At 36.8% G+C, this 23805-nt stretch overlaps 1 pseudogene; it reads left to right on the forward strand.

Moving 5' to 3' along the window:
• Positions 1-7383: 7383 nt before the first annotated feature.
• LOC149186769 (V-type proton ATPase subunit c''2 pseudogene) lies at positions 7384-7680 on the forward strand (annotated as a pseudogene).
• The last annotated feature ends 16125 nt before the right edge of the window (positions 7681-23805 follow it).

Below are 23805 nucleotides of genomic sequence, written 5' to 3' on the forward strand. Positions count from 1 at the left end.
ACTCCAAAGAAAAATACCTTTCTATTTAATCTACTTTCAAAATCATTCACACATGTTATTTACATGATTCAAAGACATTGTGATATGTATGCCCTTCTTATATGTTTAGATGAATCTCAATGCAATTTTAGTTGGTTTTTCTCAACCAATTATTATGTCCACACAACTACTTCAACATCCACAACTTCACACCAAACTTAAATGGTTTTGTTGAAAATGAAGTTAGTGATGAAATGGTTTCTTTAAGAAACACTCAAATTTCACAAAAAGAAAAAGGTTTCTTAATTAATTAATAATTTACCGAGAAACAAAAAATGTGTGCTAAAAATGCAACATTTGATTTCTTTTGTACGTAATAGGTTTTTCCTAAGTAATGCCTATTCAAGACCACGTTACTAGTAACTTCTATTTTTTGTGCCTAAAAACAAGGATTAGACATGGCAATTGTTTATACATTTCATTTTATAAATAGAAATTGATGTTACAATATTAAAAGAAATTTTATGTTTTCACAAGATTCTCCAACTCCATAATTATTTAGAGAGTGGAAGGTCTAAATTTCAATTTTTTTGTTGAGTTTGTCTAGAAGTTTCTCTCGAGAGGAATGCTTGATGGTCAAGACTGTGAAAGGTGCACCCAAATATTTGGATGGAAGGGAAGTAGGGGAGAAACCAAGAATTATGATGATGTTTCTTTGGGTAGTGAGAGGAGTGTTGAAGAAGAATACTTTATAATTTTCCAAAATGATAGTGGTTCCTAAGACTTCCAAGAAAAGTTCTAAGATTTCTTTGATTGTTTTGGCTTCATTGATTGATTGGTTTTTCATGAGAAGGGTGTCATCAACAAATTGTTTTTGAGGTATAAAGGTGTCATCATGGAGAGGTAGGCCATGTAGAGTGTCATGCTGCAAAGAAGCTTTGATGGATATGCCCAACCCTTTTGCCATGAGAACGAAGAGGAAGGGTGAGTGGGGTCTCATTTCCTAATGCCTCAAGCAATTTTGAAAGTGTGAGAGGGGGAACCATTGAATAAGATAAAAAATAAGGTTATGGAGACCAAATACATGACCCATTGAATCTAGTGAGCATTAAATCCAAACGCTAGGGGGATGATTTCCATATATGCCCAATTTAGTTTGTCAAAGGTTTTGGAGGGATCAAGTTTGAGAATCATGCATATTTTCTTGAGGATCTTGTGGGAGTGAATGGTTTTATGAGCTAGAATAAGTCCATCGACGATTTTCCTCCCTTCCATTCATCCAATTCTCTTAGGAGAGATAAGGATGAGGAGGATGGGCTTGAGATGGTAAGATATCACTTTAGTGGTAATTTTATAAATAACATTCCAAAGTGTAATCGGTTAGAATTTACCTAGAGAAGCAGCATTGTCCTCCTTTCGAACTAATGCAAGGAAAGTGGCATTGAGTGCAGGAAGTATGCACTTGTTGCCTCTTGATTCCTTGATTATCTCTAATATCTCATTGTAAAGAAAATATCAGCATTGCTTAAAGAATGTGTCCGTGAATCCATCTAATCCAGGGCCTTTTTCATCTGCCACTTGATGAATGGCCTCTTTAACCTTTTTTGTACTAATAGGTTTGGTCAATGTAGTGTTGTGGACTTCCATGACCAGTTTGCGGATGTTGGCTATAATATTGTTAATAGATTCATTACATTGAAGCCAAGGATTAAAGAGCATATATGTGTAGAAGTCTACTATTGCTTCTGCAAATTCCTCCTATTTCTCTATATTTTTACCATTCTCAATGTGTAGAGATGTAATTCAATTGTGGGATCAACATTGGATGGAAGAACAATGGAAGAACGAGGTGTTGTGTTCCCCGTCCTTTAACCAACTTATCCTTGACTTTTATTTCTGATATATCTCTTCCTGCTTGTACCATTCCTCCAATTTTCTTGTTAGGGAAGTTTATTTGTCTGTTGCTTCCATAGTTATGCCATTGTTAATGATTTCCTATTGGAGAGATGTTGTTTCCTTTTCAAGGGCCTATTTCTCTTAGAATATATTCCATAGCTACGACACAGGAAATCAAACTCTAACATAAAGGTATCTAGATCCTCCTTCACAAGGCCATGAAAGTTTGGAAGGGAAAAGAGGAAAGGATTCTTCATTTGAACCAATCCATCATCATCTTGAATGCATAATTCGAAGGTAACATGTTCATTTTTCCTAGATCATTCTAATTCATACTTGCTTAACTATAGATGTTAATTTGCATCTTAGGACCTAAATTTAGGTGACCGATTCTCCAAATATCAATGTATCATCCAAATCTACAATTACTACATTTGTAGGAAGGTTGAGAAATCTTCATAAATTTGGTTGGTATAATGAAGAGGGATTGTTGTTCCAAATCCTTTAAATAAGTGACTGGCATAGTACTACATTTTATATCCCATAGCTCTAAGTTCATATTGATGGTTTCACATCACATTTATTCTTTCATGAGTGAGTAGCTAATTCATCATTCCATTTCTATCAGTTTGGAAGATTGAAGGATCCCATTATATTATGTCTTTCATCAATGGGATAATGGAGTGTGTAGGTGTTAGAATTGGGCAGTAGCACATGCCTGTTTTGGTGGGGATAACAACCTCAACATGCCTGTTAATTCCCTTGGACCTCCCATCAACAATGTCCATGCAATCTTAGGGATTAGCTACATTTGTAAAGGATTAGCCTACGTGAAATTTTCTAGATTTTGGAGAATCAACACCAACTTCTACTACGTATGCCTCCATTTGATTATTCTCCACTCTCCATTCCTTTTCAGAAACCTAGAAATTTTTCTTTTGGGATAGGAACATCACTCAATGGGTTTAACAAAGTTTAAGTGAAGGAGTATGGTGGTATTAGACTAGCTCCTCCCCTTCTCTCAATCACTTATTTAAGAGTTGGTAATGAAAATAACACGTATTGATTACCAAGAAGACAATGTAACCAAATAATAAGCTCCTCCTCATTAGGGTAAATTTTTATGCCTTTAATTTTGGACAAAGATAGTGCACCCAAATAAATCTACAACTTTTTCCCACGGCTTGAGACTAGGAAAAAAAGTTCTTGCCACATTGTTAGCCTATAAATAAATATCTATGTTGCCATTAATATATATCTATTGAGATTCACTTGATTTTATGGGGATATTTATCCATCTACCATCGTCATGAATTTAATCTATTCAGGGAAAATAATATCTTCTTTCCAGTCCATGCCCCACAATTTAGCCCTTTTTTTAAGCAGTAAGGAGATTTACTGATGTTGCATATTCTCCTTATCCTTAAAGCTAACTCCAGAGTTGATGATCTCCTCTTCTTGGAAAATACATAGTAATGGCCTTGCTAATGGTATTTCTCAAGCCCGTTGAGTACCTATACAGAAAATTTGATTCGTCCTCCTAGGGCGAAGTTGGAAGCCAGTGGTGGACATGATGCAATGTAGACAGAAATCTAGGCCACATGTTGTATCTGTAAATGTTTGCAATAATGAAAGGGATTTCTTAAGCTTTTGTAGTAAAACCCAAAACATCAAGTGTCTTTAGCATGTAGTTACGAGCTAGCTCTTAAAGGAAGAAACATATTTCTAAAAATCAGCATGTGAGGTATTCATTATGCACGCAAGGTGTTCAAAATTCAAATTTCAAATGAGAGGTATTGCATTTAGAAGGATTTAATTGCATTAGAAAGGGAGTTGGTGAGAAGGTTGAGTAATGGGACAATGGAGGAGAAGGTACACATACATGATGTGAAGTACAATAAAAAGACACAAGGTGGCAGGAGGCTCCAAATTGAAAATTTTCACCAGTTTTACAACTTCAACAATCCTTTTATGTAAACAAACTTCAATGGAAACGGAGAGGGCCCCGCTGGCCACTTCGACAAGCCTTAAGAATGTGTAATCAAGATAATTCCTTTTCTGATACCAATACAATGTGTTGAATATGGCATAAATCCTTTTATGTGATATTATTGGTGTGTCTCCCTTGTGCTTAATTACTAACATGGTATAAGAGCTATATAGTGCTTAAGGCCTAATTTTTCCATGGGAGATGAATTTTGGCATAAGATGATGGTGGTAAGTTATACATGAAGGAGTAGATAGTCTCAATTTGTATATTTGCATCTGATGGAAACGATGAGGTTGATAGAAACATATTGATACTCACAACAATAAGTCCTCATGGTTAGTATGATCAGACATTGATGAAGATCAGATCATGGAAATGAATTGCATCTTCATACAAAATTTGAGATAACTTTAATGTTTGAAATGTCTATTGAATTTTCTCACTATGTTCAATGTGAAATCCTAATAGATTCATTTTGAGAGATTTGGCAATTGTTTTACAACATATTTTTGGAGAACTGAAGGAGTATGGTCATATTAAACTAGTTAATTCCCTTCTCTTAGTCACTTATTTTCATTTGTGGGATCTCTTTAATTTTCATCTATTCTGGTTTTTCCATCCTTTATTTTGTATCTTCTTAAGCCTATAATCACTAGGCAACAATTGGGGAAGCCTACTTCAGCAAGCTTATGGACAAAATTTGCACAAAATGAGACACAAATCCATATTTAGGCTTCTCTAGTTATAATTGGGGAAGCCTACTTCAGCAAGCTTATGGACAAAATTTGCACAAAATGAGACACAAATCCATATTTAGGATTCTCTAGTTTATGGTATCTGTTACTATTACTATATTCAAATAGTTGTATCTATCCTTAGTTTGGTTCTATTTCGAATTCATCCTTAGGTTCAGGAACTACTAAAATTTTTAATTTGTATCAAATAGATTTCCTATCATTTTCAGATCATTTTGGCCATCTTTTGTGTTTATTGTGTGGGGATATCTCTATTCACAACAAGTTGCAACCATATTCCTCAATTACCAAAATCTAGGTTGACAGTTACTATAAAAATGAATCCTTCAAAGGACAACCCATGTTCTCAATGTTTCTCTACTGATAAGTCCCTCCGACAGGTTGACCGTGAGCTACAAATCAAGTTCTATCAATTAACCCATTCTTAGATAGAGATGGCATAAGAGGTGCAGACCCTCAAATTCCAATTTTTTTGGTTGTATGACGAAGTGGATGCACTGAGAAACATGATATCAGAGCTACATTTCAAGTTATCTCAAGGGAAAAATGCTCATCATCAGGATGTCAGCTGGAATCACGATTTTAACCTTAATCTGCCTGCTAGTGTTAGTGACTAGTGATAGTTATCTTGCTCTACTTTTTTGAAATGTTTGCTTCGACATACTCGACTTACATAATTAGTCTTATTAGTTTTCTATAGAATTGTCCAGGAAAGTTCTCTATATGTTATGGTTGTAGTTAGATGTTTTAGGCAGTATAATATGAATGCCCAGTTGGGTTTTCTCTTGGAAGATATATCTCCGGGTTTTTTCGACTGTGAATCAACGCGGATTTAATAAATACATACTCATTTAAAAATAAAAGAAAAATCTATTTTAAATAACCTTCTTAAACTACTAGAGGTTGTATACAATTAATTTTGAACAACCTCCTCAAATCAAATTTAAAGTTCCTCATATTTTATGTGGATAAAATTTTGAAAATCTAGGAAGCCCCTTCAAATTTAAGGATAGAATATTAATAGGAGACATTTCCTTCATAACAAACACTTTTTAATCCATAAAAAGTTGCAAAAGGACTTATTTTTCCTAGTGATTTAAAAAAATCTAATCAAATTTAACTAATATTTTCAAATTTGAGGAAGATTTTTATAGTATAACTAAGGTCTATTATTATATATATTATCATAATGTAATAAATAAATATCATGTAATAATTGTTCTATAACTAATCATTATTACACATTAATAATAATTGTCATATGACTTGTTACACAATATTTATTTCTTACATTGTGGTCATAAATATAATAACATTTCTTAAGTATATTACACTTTTTAAGATAATAAAAAAGTGTGTTTCTTCTTAAGAAGTCAAAGGTTCAAATCTAAAAGGGGTTGTCCCACAAACAAGTGTCTCATACAACAATTTTGGTGTCTAACTTGGCTATGACCTTAAAATTAAATGATGATGATTATTATTATTTTGGTGTCTAACTTGGCTTTGACCTTAAAATAAATAGATTATTATTATTATTTATTATCTTTTTAATTAGAGAAAAGTTATGAAAGATGTAATTTTTTTAAAAATTTGATTAGAATTATATCCTTAAACTTAAGTCTATGAGTTTCTAGAGGGATTAAATATATTAAAGTACAAATTTCTTTTAGAGTGCAATATACAAAATTACTGTTAGAAATTAATGGAGAATAGGTTAGTAGTTATGATTTGCTCCTTATTTGACATTCAGTTCCTATTAATTAGGAATCTGTTTTATGCTTGTGTATCTATTTAATTTCTGATGATTAATGAATAATATGAACCGAATGCATTTGCTGGAGGGAGCTCCTGGTGATCTGCACCTGTGAGCTCCCGTGTGTTTGTCCAAACTTCTGTCTTTTGCATTTTTTATCATGGTATCAGAGCAATAGGTCAGAGGCCTGTGTGTTGTGTGGTTGCCTCGTTTGTGAAGAGATCGTAACAGCCCTTCAAGGAGATCGGAAGCATTTCTTTTTGTAGATCGGCATTTTCTTTTGAGACCTCTTCTGAAGTGCTCGTGGGAACTTGCAGACCAACAGAGAGCTCTGTAAGAGCACTGCATTTTTTTATCAATCATGAGAGTGCTCCACTCCTGCTGAGTGAAGACGGCTTTGACGAATCGTCCGCCCGCGCAGGCTCTCGGCCTAAATCATGTATCCCATGTTTGTTCCGGAGCTGTACTTATGGTATAGGCCGTCTCAGAATAAGCGCCCATGTTAAAATATACGGAGGGCCAAAAGCAAAAGTTGCAGAAGCGGGAAGGAAGCGGAGCTTGGGCAGAAGAATACAGATCCGGTGGAAATTTTTTGTATGTGTGGTGTTCAATAAGGGCGGCAGAAGCCGATCATGTAGGAAGCCTAAACGTTCCCAGTTTCAGTATGATCCGCAGAGTTATGCCCTCAATTTCGAGGACGGAGTAACCGAATGGTGATTCGAAATTCGGATCCGATTTTAGTCTTAAATCTAAATTGATTCAATTGGGACGAACCGATTCTGTCTCTAGAATTGAAATTTGTAATTGGTCTTTCTAATTGAAGGGCTTCTGCTGGAGTTGAAAGGTGAAGGGACGGCAAGAAATTTGAAGAGCTCAAAGCTACGTGAGGAGATCGGTGGTCGGCGTTCTTGAGCTCACAGTCGATCCATGATTGTTGCTCGCGTGAAATCCGTGGAGAAGGGTGGATCGAACAGCGTTGAAGCTGCTCCTCAACCTATGCATATTCTGCAATGGGTATTGGCATAGCGATTGGGGTTTCTGTATTGGGCGCTGCCTGGGGCATATATACAACAGGAAGTAGTCTTATCGGTGCGGCAATTAAGGCTCCGCGTATTACATCCAAAAATCTTATCAGTGTAATTTTCTGTGAAGCTGTGGCCATATATGGTGTTATTGTGGCAATCATTCTACAGACAAAGCTAGAGAGTGTTCCATCTACGAACATATTTGCACTGGGGCTGTTTGGCGTGATTGTTGGCATTATAATGTCAGCCCAAGCTGCTCCTCGGCATACGATCCAGCCCTGATCGGAAAGGTGACCCTCTGCGCTTTGGGTTGCTCGTGGAAATCGATATTCTTGAATCGATATTTTGTGTGATACCAGATCATTCGAGGGCTTTCTTCCCATCTTCTGGAAGTTCCCGGTTCGACCTCACCTTCGCTGGCGGCTTAATAAAAAAAAAAAAAAACGGTTGCCGGGTAACCTGTTTTTTTTTTCAAGATGAATTCTCAGATGGCAGATTATTTAAATGAAAGCAGCAAATTGGATGGTTCCAATTACATAAATTGGAAATTTAAGCTTCAGACTTTGCTTGAAGGTCAGAATACCTACAGCATTGTCATCGGTGATGAAGGTAAGCAAAATGTTTCAAATGGTGGAACGAATGCAACAATTCAAGAATGGGAGAAAAGGGAGCTGAAGGCAAAGGTCCTACTAAAATTGTCAGTTAAAGATTGCATCATCCCTCATATTCAAGATTGCAAGACAGCAAATGAGATTTGGACAACTCTCAAAGACATGTATGAAATCAAGAACACCAGCCGCACCTTGTTCCTCAGGAAGAAGATCCTCTCAATCAAGATGGAGGAGAATGAGTCTGTTTCGTCATTCTTATCTCGGATAAAGGAAGTTAAAGATAAACTATCTGATATTGGTCAAACCGTGGAAAATGATGATCTAGTGACAATCACCATGAACGGTATGACAGATGACTATCAGATGTTTATAACTGGATTGAATGCAAGGGAAAAGCCTCCAAGTTTTGAAGAACTTACTGGAATTTTTCTACATGAAGAGGAAAGGAGGTCGTCTCTCAAGCCTCAAGATCCAGATCTTGCATTGATAAGAAAGTTCAAGCCAAAAGGGAGAGCGATGGCTGATCAGAGGAGGGGCAACACATCAGAAATGACACCACAAGGTATGACCTCGTATAGAAATGACTCTGCTCCTTAATGTTTTTTATTGTGGTAAGATAGGCCATATTGCTAAATTTTGTCGCAAGAAGAAGGCAAATCAAGAGAGGTACAATCAGAAAAGGCATGCAGGTCATTTGGCAGATGCAGACTCAGATACAGACCCAGATCAGAATCTGGATGTTAAACTATTTATGGCCGAGGGTGACACTGCTACTGAGGAGGATGAATCAGATATTTGGATTGTGGATTCTGGAGCCTCCTCACATATGTCAGGTAAAAAGCAATGGTTCAGAAATTTTAAAGAATCCAACACTGGAGTAAAAGTCTATCTTGGAGATAATAGTGGGTACGAGATCAAGGGACATGGAGATGTCCTTGTTACTCTGCCTGATGGTAAGATCAGGAATATATCTGATGTGTGGTATGTACCTGGAATTAAGAAGAACCTAATTTCTGTGTCCAAGATTACAGATCAGGACCTCAAGGTAGAATTTTTTAAATCTTATTGCATTATTAAAGATTTGTTGGATCAGATGAAGCCCATTGCTACAGGTATTCGCATAGGAGGACTCTACAAGTTGAATGTGAAAAGTACGCCTCAGCAAGCCTTGATCACGTCAAATAAGTCTGCTGAAAATCTGTTACGGGACAGCAGGTATCCATCATCAATGGTACCTGCTGAGAAGGTAATTGGAGCGCTTCACACCCGAGCTCCAGAGCTCCAATCTCTGTTGGATCCAACACCCAACGAATTCGATTCCTTTGAAGACATTGTGAAGCTCTACTCCAATGGGATAAAGATGCCCGACAACCCAGTTCTGGACGCTATCACGAGTCTCATTCCTCCTGAGCTCATCAAGTTCCTCACAACAGACGGCCAACAATTGCTCAAGCAGTTTCTCACAACAGACGGCGAAAAGTTGCTCAAGTATCCGCGTCCTCAAGTTACTGCCACTGACGAATTTGCGTGGAGAACAGACAGTCATGAACACCCCCGAGCCACTGTTGTCCAGAGCCGTAAACAGCAGGGTACTACCATACCAAGAGCTTCAGAGTCGTCTCCTGGAGCTGGACGACATGAGAGACAAGATATGAACAATCAGCAAGCGCCAATAGAGATTCCAAAGAGACAGAATCCACAGGGACATTCTCAGCCATTCTCAAATCAAAAACCTCAGGAGTTTTATCAACCAAAGGCTGGTTCAGTGTCTAGTGATAATGAAAAACACGAGATAAGGCATACCACTGCCTCACGCAGTGGCTCTTCCTGGACTGGCGACCACAGAAGCAATCATCAGTATCGTGATAGAGATCACAATAGTGAGAGACGGGGTCGCTCTGGTGGAAGAAATGGTGGAGGGGCCTTTGTTGCAAAAAGAAATGAATCAGAAAGTAAAATTGAACGTCTATCTAACCAGCGTTTAGTAGTTGATGCCACAGGAGCTTTTAGGAGTATTCTGAAACATATTGCTGACTGGCATTTCTGGCTCGCCAAATTCTTATAAATGGCGGAGGCATTTTTGAAAGAACCGTGTTTCTTGGAAAGTATGCCATGGAGATGTCCGCGGTAGCATACAAGGACTGGAGTATAACAAGTTCTACGAGAATTTTTCTACTGCTTTAAAGGACATTGTGTGGACATCTGAGGTGGACGTGACAGAAGAACAGCTGGAACTACAATTCACTAAGCCACTAGGAAGACTGAAGTTTGATTTGTTTAGGGACATTTTAGGTGTGTTTAAAAATCCCTTTCTCCATTAAGGGGGGATGTTAGAAATTAATGGAGAATAGGTTAGTAGTTATGATTTGCTCCTTATTTGACATTCAGTTCCTATTAATTAGGAATCTGTTTTATGCCTATGTATCTATTTAATTTCTGATGATTAATGAATAATATGAAGCGAATGCATTTGCTGGAGGGAGCTCCTGGTGATCTGCACCTGTGAGCTCCCGTGTGTTTGTCCAAACTTCTGTCTTCTGCATTTTTTATCAATTACATTGTTTAAATTGTGTTTTTTAATGTATAATTGATTCAACCCCTTGCAAAACTTCTTGAGCATTTGAATTGTGTAGACTATAAAACTTAAATTTAGAGTTTCCAACAAATCTTTGTTAGATTTCAAAATAGCCAAAATTGTACATAAAATGAGCTAATATACCTAAAAAGAGGGAGAATATAGAATGGTGAGACTACTTGAAATATTTACTCTCTAAATTAGCTATGACCTTATAATTAAATGAATAGTATTATTATTTTTATTACTTATTACCTTTCTAATTAGAGAAAATGTATGAAAGATGTAAAAACTATTTAAAAAAATGATTAGAGTTACATTCTTAAAATTAGGTGTTTGATGTTTACATACTTAAAATAATGAATAATATATGTATACATTTAAATATCAATGTTTTTCATGCATTTGTTAGGAAATACAGAAAATAGTTGATATATTCTCCATGCAAAAATAGTTTTTTATATTCACCAGTATAGGTTCATTTTAGCCATGGATCTATGAGTATAGTTATTTTTTGAAGTAATTTTCTCAACACAACTTTTGAATTGTAATGCCAACAACAATGTAGTTGTTAGGATATTCCGACACATAGGATATAGTTAAGTTCAACTTGGTCTAGTATAGAGTTAGGTAAAGTGTCTTTCTTTACCGTTGTACATTTTGTAACTTACAATCCGACGGTCACGATATGTAGTGATCCGACGGTTCACTCTCACCTCGGTATTACCGACACTTGATCCGTGGCTTGACACCCGATTGGTCCATGAGTTCTATTTAAAGCGCATGGAGGGTCATTGTTCGGGTAATCCGTGCATGAGAGAAGCTTATGTAAATTTTCATTCTTTGATTAATAAATTGCCTGTAGTACCCACGTTGGGACAGGCCGTGGACTGTTTCCCTCTTTGAGGGTTTTAACCACGTCAAAAATACTGGTGTATTAATTTGAGATCTGGTTGTGAGCGGTGTCCTTTTGGTATTCTTTCTGAGGAACTTACCCTGTAAATTCCTACATGGTATCGGAGCTATTTGAGGGCCACGTCCGTTGGTGATCCAAATCTGAAGCCGGTAGAACTGCATGCGGCTGTCGTTTCCTAGATCTGCTGTTTCTGACTGCTTTCAGGCCGAGAGGACTGCTCTGTTGCATTCGGAGCATCTGTTCCAGTGAGGAACCCCTTTCGTTTCACGCGAAAAGGTTTCCGGTAGCCCTAGCTGCGTCATTTTCTAGATCGGGAGGTATACAGTGTTTTTTGCAGTTTACTGTTATTTTCTCTCTGCTTATTTCGGTTTCGGTTTATTTAGCCTTTTTTTTAACCGGATCTATACCTTTCATTTCTGCGTATGCTCTTTGCCCTGCGACTCTGTGCGATCTGGGCAAATCAGAAACAGAAATGAAGGATTTTTCTCATGCGTATGCTCTTTTCCCTGCACCTTAGTGTGATCTTGGAAAATCAGAAACATTGAGAAAAATATTTAGTTTTTCGGCTAAAGCTAACTTTGAGATTTTTTTTAAAAATTTCTAGTTTTTTGGCTAAAGCTAACTTCGAGCCGCAAGGTTCATTTTTCTTTGCATATTCGTGTTGGGTTTTGTGTTTTGTGTTTTGTAGGGAAAAAGAGCTTTCTCAAGGCAAGCACGCAAACCAAGGCCCCCCCCTCTCTCTCTCTCTCTCTCTCTCTCTCAAATTTTTTGTATAGATCAATTGGTTCAAAGCTATTTTAAGAGAGTAGAGGTCTTGGGTTCAAGTCTCCATTTTGTGGGGGCGGATTTTTTCATTCCCGCACATTCGCGCACTTTGCCGGCAACGTCAACATTTTTTTTTCAAAAAGCCATAACTTCTTCATCCGGAAGCCTTTTTCAGAGCCGTTTTTTTTAAAACCGCCTATTTTTTCGAGATCTATCCATTGGAACACTTACTTTCAGCATCTTCAGCTTCAGTTTTTAAAAAAAAAATGGAAAGTCCATGCCAAGTCATTCTTGACAGCACTAACTACTTCCAATGGGTAGCCTACATGGAAGATTTACTTAGAAGTAAAGGTCTCTTCAGAATAGCCACAGACCAAGAGAAGAAACCAAAAGATGAAGACAAGGCTGCAAAATGGGAAAATAGACAAGATCAAGCACGTGGTTTGATAGGGATGTCTATTTCTCCTGATCTTAGATTCCACATTGCAGAACTTGAGACTCCTCATGAAGCATTAGAAAAACTCGCTAAAGTTTTTGGGATTAAAAATGAAATTAGAGCCCATCAACTTGAAAATGAGTTGCTTACTTTGGATCCTAATAATTTTTCTTGCATTGAAGATTTCTTGTCCAAATTCAAGACCCTTAGATATCTCTTGGAAGGTGTTAAAGTTAAGAAAGAAGATGGTAACCTTATTTATTCCATCCTTACTAAGTTGGGACCAGCCTACTCTGTATTTGTTTCCACTTTCCATTCTACAAGGGAAGCTTTCATTTGTCAAGGAAAAGACTACAAGGCCCCTTCCTTTGACTCCTTTTGTGATTCCTTAATAAGAGAACAAGAAAAACTCTTACACCTTGGTCTTCTTAATCTTGGAAACTCTTCCACGAAAGCGTTAGCCGCCCAGCAGCAACCAAATTCAAAGAATCCTAAGAAGTCATATCCTCAAAAGAATGGTCCTAAACCAACTCAGCCTCAAAATGAAAGATCATTTCAGCAAAATGATAAGACCAATAAAAACAAATGGAAGAAGACTGATAGACATTGTAACTTTTGTAATCGAGATGGCCACTTAGAATCTAAATGCTTTAAGAAGATGGAAGCCTTGGAAGCCGCAATGAAGAAACATAACATCCATGTGGAGCCTACTTCAACTTCAACTTCCGGAATGGCACTTTCTGCATGTCGTTGTCAATCATCTCAGTCTGGTTATGCATTAAATGTATCTTCTTCTTCTTCTCATTCTCATGAGTGGCTCATTGATTCTGGAGCCTCTTATCACATGGCCAAAAACCAAGCCATGTTTTCTTCTTTAAATGATTGTAACACCAAAAATATATATGTTGGTGATGATAGATCTCTTAATGTTGTAGGGACTGGAACTGTTCATCTAGACAATGGTCAGTTTAATGATGTATTATGTGTTCCAACCTTATCCTGCAACCTTCTATCTGTCTATCAGATAACTCATTCAGGTGAAGGTAAAATTGTTGAATTTTCACCTCATGATGTTGTAATCAAGGATCTAAAAGATCCTAAACAGATTCTAGCTACTGGTCTTGCTGATGATTCCACAAGGTTGTATAAGTTTCACAACTTTGGGTCATCCAATCTTCCCTCAGTATTTGTTGCTCATAATGATGAAGTGAGCAAACTTTGGCATGAGCGATTTGGTCACTTAAACTATCGCTCCCTTCAGCATCTATGTAAAGAAAATATGGTGACAGGTCTTCCTATGGTATCTTGCAGAGATGGTGTTTGTTCCGGATGTGTACTCGGAAAACATCATCGGGACAGTTTTGAAAAACGTGCCTCTTGGCACGCCTCAGCCCCTTTACAGCTTGTGCACAGTGATTTATGTGGTCCACTTCCTGTTGCTTCATTCTCTGGCTGCAAGTATTTCTTAACTTTCATTGATGATTTCTCCAGACGCACTTGGGTATACTTCTTAAAACTCAAGAGCGAAGTATTTAACACATTTTTGGCCTTCAAAGCCTTTGTTGAAAAACAATCTGGACATCAAATTCTTAAGCTAAGAACTGATAATGGTGGAGAATATGTTAAAAACACATTCATCAACTTTTGCACCGAAAATGGAATTCAAATGCAACATACTGTTCCATACACTCCACAACAAAATGGTGTAGCTGAAAGGAAAAATCGCACCTTAAAGGAAATGGCTAATTGTATGCTGCAATCTAAAGGACTCAGTCTTAGTTTTTGGGCCGAAGCAATTAATTGTGCAAATTATATAATCAATCGCACTCCTACTAAGGTTCTAGAGAATATCACTCCAGAAGAAGCTTGGAGTTCCATTAAACCAGATGTAAGTCACTTTCGTGTTTTTGGAAGTGAAGCATGGGCCCATATTCCAGATGAAAAGCATAAAGCTTTAGAACCTAAGAGTGAGAAATGTACTTTTGTTGGATATTCTGAAGATGTAAAAGGTTATAGACTTATTCCATTTAAGTCCAAAAATGTTATCATTAGAAGAGATGTAAAATTTGATGAAAATAAATCGGCCTGCGAGCCTAGTCCGGCGGATGTGCCACCTCTTCCTATCTCTTCTACTTTTGAAAACATTTCTTCTTCAGATGATGAAAGTGAGGATGATAATCCTCCCCCACCTTCTCAGGATCCTCAACTTCCAAGATGGGTCCGTGCTACTCGGGATGCAGCAGGTGATCTTGCCGGTGATCCTACAGATCAGCGACGTACACGTTCTCAGTTTGAAAGAGCCTCTTCTTTACTGGCTCAAGCTCCAGTAAATCATGATCCTGACACTTTTGCAGAAGCTTCAGGCCATCCACATTGGGAAGCAGCTATGAATGAAGAATATCATTCATTGTTGACAAATGATACATGGGATCTTGTTCCTCTACCAAAGGGACGCAAACTTGTTAGATGTAAATGGGTTTACAGAACCAAGTATGGACCAGATGGGAAAATTGATAAACATAAAGCTCGTCTTGTTGCTAAGGGCTTTTCACAGGTTGAAGGCATTGACTACACTGAAACCTTCTCCCCTGTTGCCAAAATGAACTCTATCCGCCTTGTTCTTTCCCTTGCTGCCTCTTTAAAATGGGAAGTCCATCAGATGGATGTTAAATCTGCCTTCTTGCATGGGGACTTGCAGGAAGAAATCTATATGGAACAACCCATTGGCTTCATACAAACAGACTCCAGCCTTGTTTGTCGACTTAAGAAATCCCTTTATGGTCTCAAGCAAGCTCCTCGGGCTTGGTATGCCAAAATGGATAGCTTTCTTTTAGAATCTGGCTTTTCTAGGTGTCATTCTGACAATACTGTCTACACCAAGAAAGTGGGAAACTCTCTTATCATCCTTGTTCTTTATGTTGATGATCTTATCCTTACTGGTAGTGATCCCAACCTTATAAACCATGTGAAGTCTAGCCTTAAAAAGAAATTTGAAATGACAGACTTAGGACACTTACACTATTTTCTCGGTCTTCAAGTCTTGCAATCCAAGGAGGGTATTTCCCTTTCCCAGTCCAAGTATGCTTGTGATATTCTTCGTCATTTTCACATGGAAGACTGTAAGCCAGCCCCTTCTCCCTTTCAGTCTGGAGTCAAACTTTCAGTCTCTTGTACTTCTCCTGAAGTTGATGCTACCTTATACCGTCAACTTGTAGGAAAACTCTTGTATTTAACCCATACTCGTCCTGATCTTTCCTTTGCTGTTGGCCTTGTTGCTCGTTTTATGCAAAACCCCCGTGAAAGTCATTGGAAAGCAGCTAAAAGAATACTTCGTTATGTTCGAGGTACAGTACAGTTTGGGATTCATTACAGTGCCAAAGCAGCTCCTCTATTAGTTGGTTTCACTGATTCTGATTGGGCTGGTGACCCTGATGATCGGAAGTCTACTGCCGGTTATGTCTTCACTCTTGGTTCAGGACCTATTACATGGGCTTGTAAGAAACAGGCTGCCATTTCTCTTTCGTCAGCAGAAGCAGAGTATCGTGGTGCCGTGGAAGCTAGTAAGGAAGCCTTGTGGCTTCGTCAGATCCTATCAGAGTTTGGCTTTGAGCAGCAGCATCCAACCACACTTTGGTGTGATAATCAAAGTGCCATTCAGCTATGCAAAGATCCAGTCCAGCATCAGCGCAGCAAACACATTGAACTACACATGCACTTCATCAGAAAGCTCATTCATGACCATGTTCTTGAAGTGCAATATTGTTCAACAGATGATCAGGTTGCAGACATCTTCACAAAGGCTCTCACAGAGGCGAAGTTCACTAAACTTCGATATATGCTTGGAGTTCAGGAAGTTGTCACTAAGGGGGCATAGGCTCTAGTGCCTCCTTCCTTCTCCTATTGTGTCATATTTGTAAATCCTTCAATCCTATCCCAAGTTGTCTTTAAGGGGGGATGTTAGGATATTTCGACACATAGGATATAGTTAAGTTCAACTTGGTCTAGTATAGAGTTAGGTATAGAGTTAGGTAAAGTGTCTTTCTTTACCGTTGTACATTTTGTAACTTACAATCCGACGGTCACGATATGTAGTGATCCGACGGTTCACTCTCACCTCAGTATTACCGACACTTGATCCGTGGCTTGACACCCGATTGGTCCATGAGTTCTATTTAAAGCGCATGGAGGGTCATTGTTCGGGTAATCCGTGCATGAGAGAAGCTTATGTAAATTTTCATTCTTTGATTAATAAATTGCCTGTAGTACCCATGTTGGGACAGGCCGTGGACTGTTTCCCTCTTGGAGGGTTTTAACCACGTCAAAAATACTGGTGTATTGATTTGAGATCTGGTTGTGAGCGGTGTCCTTTTGGTATTCTTTCTGAGGAACTTACCCTGTAAATTCCTACAGTAGTGAGCATATTGAGACGAAGATTATTGATATTTTATAATTCTTTTAATTAAAACTAACTACTAAACAAATAGCAATATTCACTTTTATTTTTAATTATAATTAACAATGTTTTTTATTTAGAAAATATTTTATTTTCATTTTAAAAGAAACATATAAATTACACATTTCTCTCATACTCAAATAAAATGCAAAATAATAATATCTTTTAAAAATTTGATGAACTCTCAGATGTGGGTGTTTGAGGTGGCAGTAACTATGAAGGGACAAGGGTGGGGCGAGGTAGATCGACACCTGCCCACCTAGTACAGAGAGTTAAATACAGGTAAGGTGGTTAGCTCTTGGCATGCGCACAGAGCAAGGTTCATCGGCTCTCGTTCCAGCAGCTCTGGTTCATACTTCATGTTTACAACGATGGTTCTTCCCTCCGCACGCTCTAGCCTGCATCAGAAGGCGGCGTTCTTCAATGCTATAGTAATGGATGGAGCATCTCGAGGCGTGCCAGAAAAGGTTAAGGCCAGGCTATGTCTCGGGTATGTGGTGAAGTCATTTATGCTGTTTCACTTGGTTCATTCCCTCGCCTCTGGCCTCATTTCTGATTTTCGGCTGTTTGAGGTGAGCTTTGTTATTCCTGAGGTCTCTCGGCACTTGCGGGGGAAAGTTACTCTAGTGCTTGGCTTGGCCCTCCTGGCGGAGCGGCTCCTGCTCTCCCTCTCGTTCCTCTCCTGGGTTTCGAGCTGTTGTTTCATTGTCTTTGTCTCGTCGATTCATTATCTAGTCTCAGGCCTCGTCTCTGGTTTCGGGTTGTGGGTTTCGAGCTATTGTTTCGTAGTCTTTGTCTCGTCGATTCATTATTTGGTCTCAGGCCTCGTCTCTGGTTTCGGGTGGTGGGTTGTTGGCCCTATCATTCCTAAGGCCTCCCGAATTTTGCTTGGAAAGGATAATTCAGCGCTCAGCTTTGTTTTTTCGGTGAAGGGGCTCCAGCTTTTCCGTTGGCTCCCTTCCTGGACTTTGGGTCTCTGTTGCTCTGTCTACCTGGCTGTTGCTCTGCCTTACTGGCATCCCACTGCTGCTCTCTCTCAGATGCCTCGTCTGCGCCAAAGAATGGGGTGCCGAAGAGGCCAGCCCCATGCGCGCCTTCCAGCTCGTCCTCTGATTCGCCTTCCCTCTCCAGTGAGCTGTTTGTAGGCCGCTACCCCAGCACCCGCAGTGGGAGAGGGCGGCTCCATTCCTCTAGCTACCACCCTGGGCTTCCTTCCTCATCTGGCTCTGCAATCTTCTCCTTTAATAGCTCTCTGAATCGCCCTAGGATAACGGCTCATATCTCGGTGGTCTTCCATGAGACTGATCAGACAGAGGACTCTGGATCTCATCCGGGAGGTTCGGGGGTAGTTTCTGCTCCTTCTTCATCCCTCCAGATGGGAATTGGAAATGCACCTCGGCAGGATTTGAATGTACAGGTATGCAGCGCTCAGGATACGGTGATGGTGCCAGTCGACCCTGGTCCCTCTGCTCAGAACGTGGCTCAAGCAAGGGATTTGCCAGATTATGGTTGGTGTCGTATCGAGGAAGAGCCTCCAGATGACTAGTGCGCTTACCCCGGCTTCGTCTTCATGTAGTGCGACCTTTACCACTGGGCAAGTTTGTAATGCAAATAGTTTTGTGGTTTTCCGGTGTTTTTTGGCATTTTTGTTAATTATGCATTATCAAAAGAATATCAACCCGGTCCCCTGCGTGGGTCCTGAAATCCATCTCAACTATGAGCTCACTGCCTACAGTCAATCTTCTCATCTGCTTTTCTTGACAGTTTTGCCTCTCTTCAGAGCAGAGTTTTGACTTCGGTCATGTTGTAATTGTACCTCCTTACTTTATTAATAGATTAATCTTATTAAAAAAAATAGATGAAAAAATTCAAATTTTATAAAAAAATTAATACTCAAAATAATATTACTTAAATTAATATTTTTTTACGAACTTTAAAAATATTTAATTTAAATTGATAAACTAATTATTTACAACACTCTAAGAGGAAGTGGTTTTCATCTTCGATGTTCCCATTCTCACATAGATGGCAGATTCTTTCCATCCATGGTATTTTAGGAACTGCCCAACGACCTGTTTCACTATGGAGCTCATGAGAATTCGTTATGTATAGTTTTTGTGGTTAAAATTTTTATTTGACCCTATATATACTCTATTTAACATTCAAAAATACAATTTAAACAATAAAAAATAAAACATCGTATTTTGCACTCTAATATTAAATTTATACTTAAAATAAATCTATATTAATATATATTCATTATTAAATAGAAAAAATAAATAAATAAAAACTTTCACACTGATGTAAACCTGGTACCATATTAATAATAATAATAACATTCCATTATGGATTAATTGTTTTTTATTTGAAAAGCAAAGTATCCAAATAAAATGATAGATTACGGAAAGTGCATAAATTTAGGGAAGCTGGTTGTAAGTATCGAACGAAGAAGCTATGGACAAGGCCATTAAATTGATAAGTGAAACCTTATTTTAGATTCAACGAAAGCACGTACACTTAAAACTAAAATGATTGCTGCACTGCATAGTCCAATTCATTCCACATATTTAACATACAAGTAAATATCCATAGTTAGGCTTGCACAAATAAAAGGATTTATGTACACGTTATGCTTCCTCCATAGTTTATTTCTTTTCACGGAGCTCTTCAACATAAAAGTGGACATCGAAGTTTCAACTCATTTTTTTATTTGAAGTTTTTCGTTACACTAAAATTAACAAGGATTTCTAGGGTGGGAATTACGAGTTCCATAGGGGTGTGACGATTTTTCCAACACCTCCCTCAAAAGCAATTTGGGGGAATTGAACCTGGGTCCAAGCTCTGATACCATGAAGAGGTTTTCCGTTACACCAAAACCCGCAAATGTTGATAAACATTCCAAACCAGTGACTAAAATCCCCTAATAAAAATTACAAATTCCATAAATTTGAGGTGATTCTTCCAACAAACTCATATTGGAACTGTTGTCTCACCACGCCATATCTTTAGGTTTACTGCACTCTGCATGCAAATGAGCGGCCGCCCTGCAAATCTTCATGTTCGATACAATTTCTTCTTAATTGCGTAGTTGCCTATGATTTCTTCAATTTCGCCAGTTATTGATTTGCCATATTTCCACCCATCTCCACATACACATACGGTGTCCGCTATATGTTAAATAAATTGCAATGCATTATAATAAATTATAAGAGTAGAAAAATGTAATTGATATCATAGACTGTTGGAACATGCAGTGCAATGCCATCAACTATTTTGTAAATAGCTTGATTGTTTCACATTTAAAATGATAAATTATAATAAAATTTGTTACCCATTGAACGAGTAAGTAGTTGTTCTTCAGCACGTTTGCACTTATGGGTTGTCTGTCCCATATGATTTCTAATCACAAAGTTACTAAGTTCGAATTGGAATTTAAAGTGGGATTTTATTTGATAAGGGAAACATCTGACTTTCCAAAATGTTAGAAATTAAAAGGAATTAATATAGAAAACACAAATCATGACTTCTCCAACATTGACCTCTATGTTTAAGATGTATAGACACCTTTTGTATAAAATATTTAAAAATAATGAGGAACATAATGTTTCAAATTTATTAATATTACAGAATGGGATACGTGAAAAGAAAATTTAATAATATTAATTAAAAAAATCAAAATTAAAGTTCAAGATAAAGAATAAAATCATGAATATTAAAACTAGACTTCAAGTGATCTCTATATACCAAAAACTTGATGTTTTAAGCATTAAATATATATGATAGACAATAAAACGTACTCCCTTTTTTACATTAATTTTCTACAGGCTTCTATCTACAGGAGGCTTCTAACTCAATTTATTTATGCAAGCTTCTACTTGTGAGGAAGCTCTTACTCTCTCTTAAACAAACAACAACCTGCTCCTTTTCAGGATACTACTTTAAAGGAGACAACAATCACCTGGTACACAAAAAATTTAACATGCCAGCTTACCTAGTCTTTAACTCTACATACCTCCAGCTATTTGGCTTTGCCTTCACGTCATCAATTTTGCTTCCCATCAACTCCTCTTCTTCTTTCTCTTTGTGCCACGTAACCCACAACAACTCTTTCATCTCTCTCACATTCTCTAACTTTTCAACCTTCCAAAAACACATTTTTATAAGCATAGCTTGCGGACTATTAGTATTCCATGTAGGAATCTGAAGTGAAAAGCTTGCATCCTTTTATTCCACCTATTCTTTTCACACTTTTTCATATTTTGAATATCAAAGCAAAATTAATACTCCACCAAATATTATTTCAAAGAGTAATATCATCCAATTATAATGATTACATAAACCAACATAATGCCAAGACCATGTAATTTTATTGGGATAACACGATATTCTTTATACATGCTACAAAACATGGACATTATTTACCCACTGCAAATCCAGGCTATGGATGCTCATAATCCACCATCAATCTGGGTTGTGGACGCTAGTAGACAGGCTCTAATCTGTGTCTGTCCCCCAAATTAGGGAAAAACAAAAAAAAACATCAAGTCTTTCATCCTCTTGTATCAAAACATTTTTGTGCACCTCTACAACACCTCAACCAAACATTCCAATCACCAAGCATTTTCAATGCCATGCCTCTATTCTTCATCTAGGGAAAAAGATCATTCATTGGAAACTCAAACTAAACTGATTGTTGTGGCTAATCACAAGCAACTAGGCTGACATAGGAAACCTTCCACACCACAACATATGCAAGCATTCACATCACAACATCTACCAACAATAGTGGCCATACCTCTAATAAGCAATACATACTCAGTTGTCATCAATGACAATGCAACCACCCTTTGCCATCATTGACAACTTTGCCAACAATAAAAGCATTTGAGTAAGGCGAGTTACCTTGTATGGCATCTAAAGTTATTTTGAGCTTTGTTTTCCAATTTAGTCCATAAATTTCAGCACTAAGACCTGGAAAATAACTTCAAATTCAAATATATGTTTTTGCCTATATATAGGTTTGCTACTTATAAGAGGGTATTGAATGAAGCAATACTAATGGGCGAAATATTTACCATAAAAGCGGCCCCTTAGGATCCTTCGGACATGTGATCGTAGTTCAACACCCACTCCCTTGATTCATTATAGTATCCTAGTAAAGACACCAAGTTCTTATGACATATTATGGATAGAAGTTCAATATGCTAGTCAACTGAAATGGCTTGCAAATGAAATTTGGTGGATATATGTGTGTGTGTGTGTGTTGTTACATAGGAGTGCAACAAAAAACAACACAAATGTAGATATTGAATATCCTAGGATTACCTCAATCTAGAACTCATAAATTCCTTGTTTGGAGAATACTGAGAGCACTTTCACTGCTAACACTTTCCCTTTAGGTAATTTACCAAAGAAAATTAATCAAAAGCCCCCTTTTCCAATCGTCAGACTAATGTTCTATGTCGTTGCCATAATCTCTTCTAAAGTAAAGGCCCTATGCTTTGTTGTATTGGTCACTTAAAAATTAGGTAGTCTACAATCAAAACATCTTGTATAAAAGCACAATTTTATGTCATTTTGAAAATAAGATGCCTAAGAACTTCATCTTGATATGATAGGTTGGAATTCCAGAAGTTAGACTTAACATGACATATAAATTAGTATGTATATAAAATCTAATTAAAAAAATTTAGGAAGTGGTCATAAAAACATCAAAAAGATTTTGAACTTATTTAGAAAACCATTAAATATTCTTTAAACAATTGATTAGTATTAGAGATATTAATTATGTCTTTTACATAATTTAGAATGGTAAAATAAACAAAATTATGAAAACCACATACTTCTAATAATTAAATTTTTTTATAGCTAAGAGCATTTCAAATGTGTAGAATCAAGATAGCGATCTTGAAATTAGCAAAAATATGGCTTCTAGTTATTCAATATTTATCTTCTTACATTAATATATAAATTTATCAACCTAATATATTAATTCTAGTATATTAATTTATCAACCTAATAATATAATAATTTATTAATATATAATATATAAAATTTTAAAATATTGACATATTTAGTAATATGAAGTATATTAATTCATTAGTATAATAATATATGAATATATTATATAAAAACAATAATCCATTAACATATTTACTAATGATCAAAGTTTTGTATTATTATTATTAATAAACTAATATTTTTATACTATTTCATTAATAATAAAAAATTACATTAATTTATATGTAAAGTATACGTTATCTGAATAAAAAGTATATTAATTCATTAACATAATAATATATGAATATACAATAATCCATTAACATGTTTAATGATGATAAAAGTTTTGTATTATTATTATTAATAAACTAATATTTTTATACTAATTCATTAAGAATAAAAAACTACATTGTAAATTATACATTATCTATCATATATCAATATACTATTTCATCTACGTTACCATTGTATTAACATTATATTAATATATTATTTCATCATTACCATTGTATTGACATTATCTTAAAACTATTAAAAATAATTTGTTAATTTTTCCTTATTTTATATTTTATCTATACTTTTATTGTAATATATTATTAATTCTCATATAAATATTTCTAATTCTTTTATTATTATTTTAACAAATTGACA

The sequence above is a fragment of the Pinus tabuliformis genome, chromosome 3_1 (assembly GCF_031772625.1).
Source record: "Pinus tabuliformis cultivar Carrire ecotype Pingquan chromosome 3_1, CPIR1, whole genome shotgun sequence".
NCBI lineage: Eukaryota > Viridiplantae > Streptophyta > Pinopsida > Pinales > Pinaceae > Pinus > Pinus tabuliformis.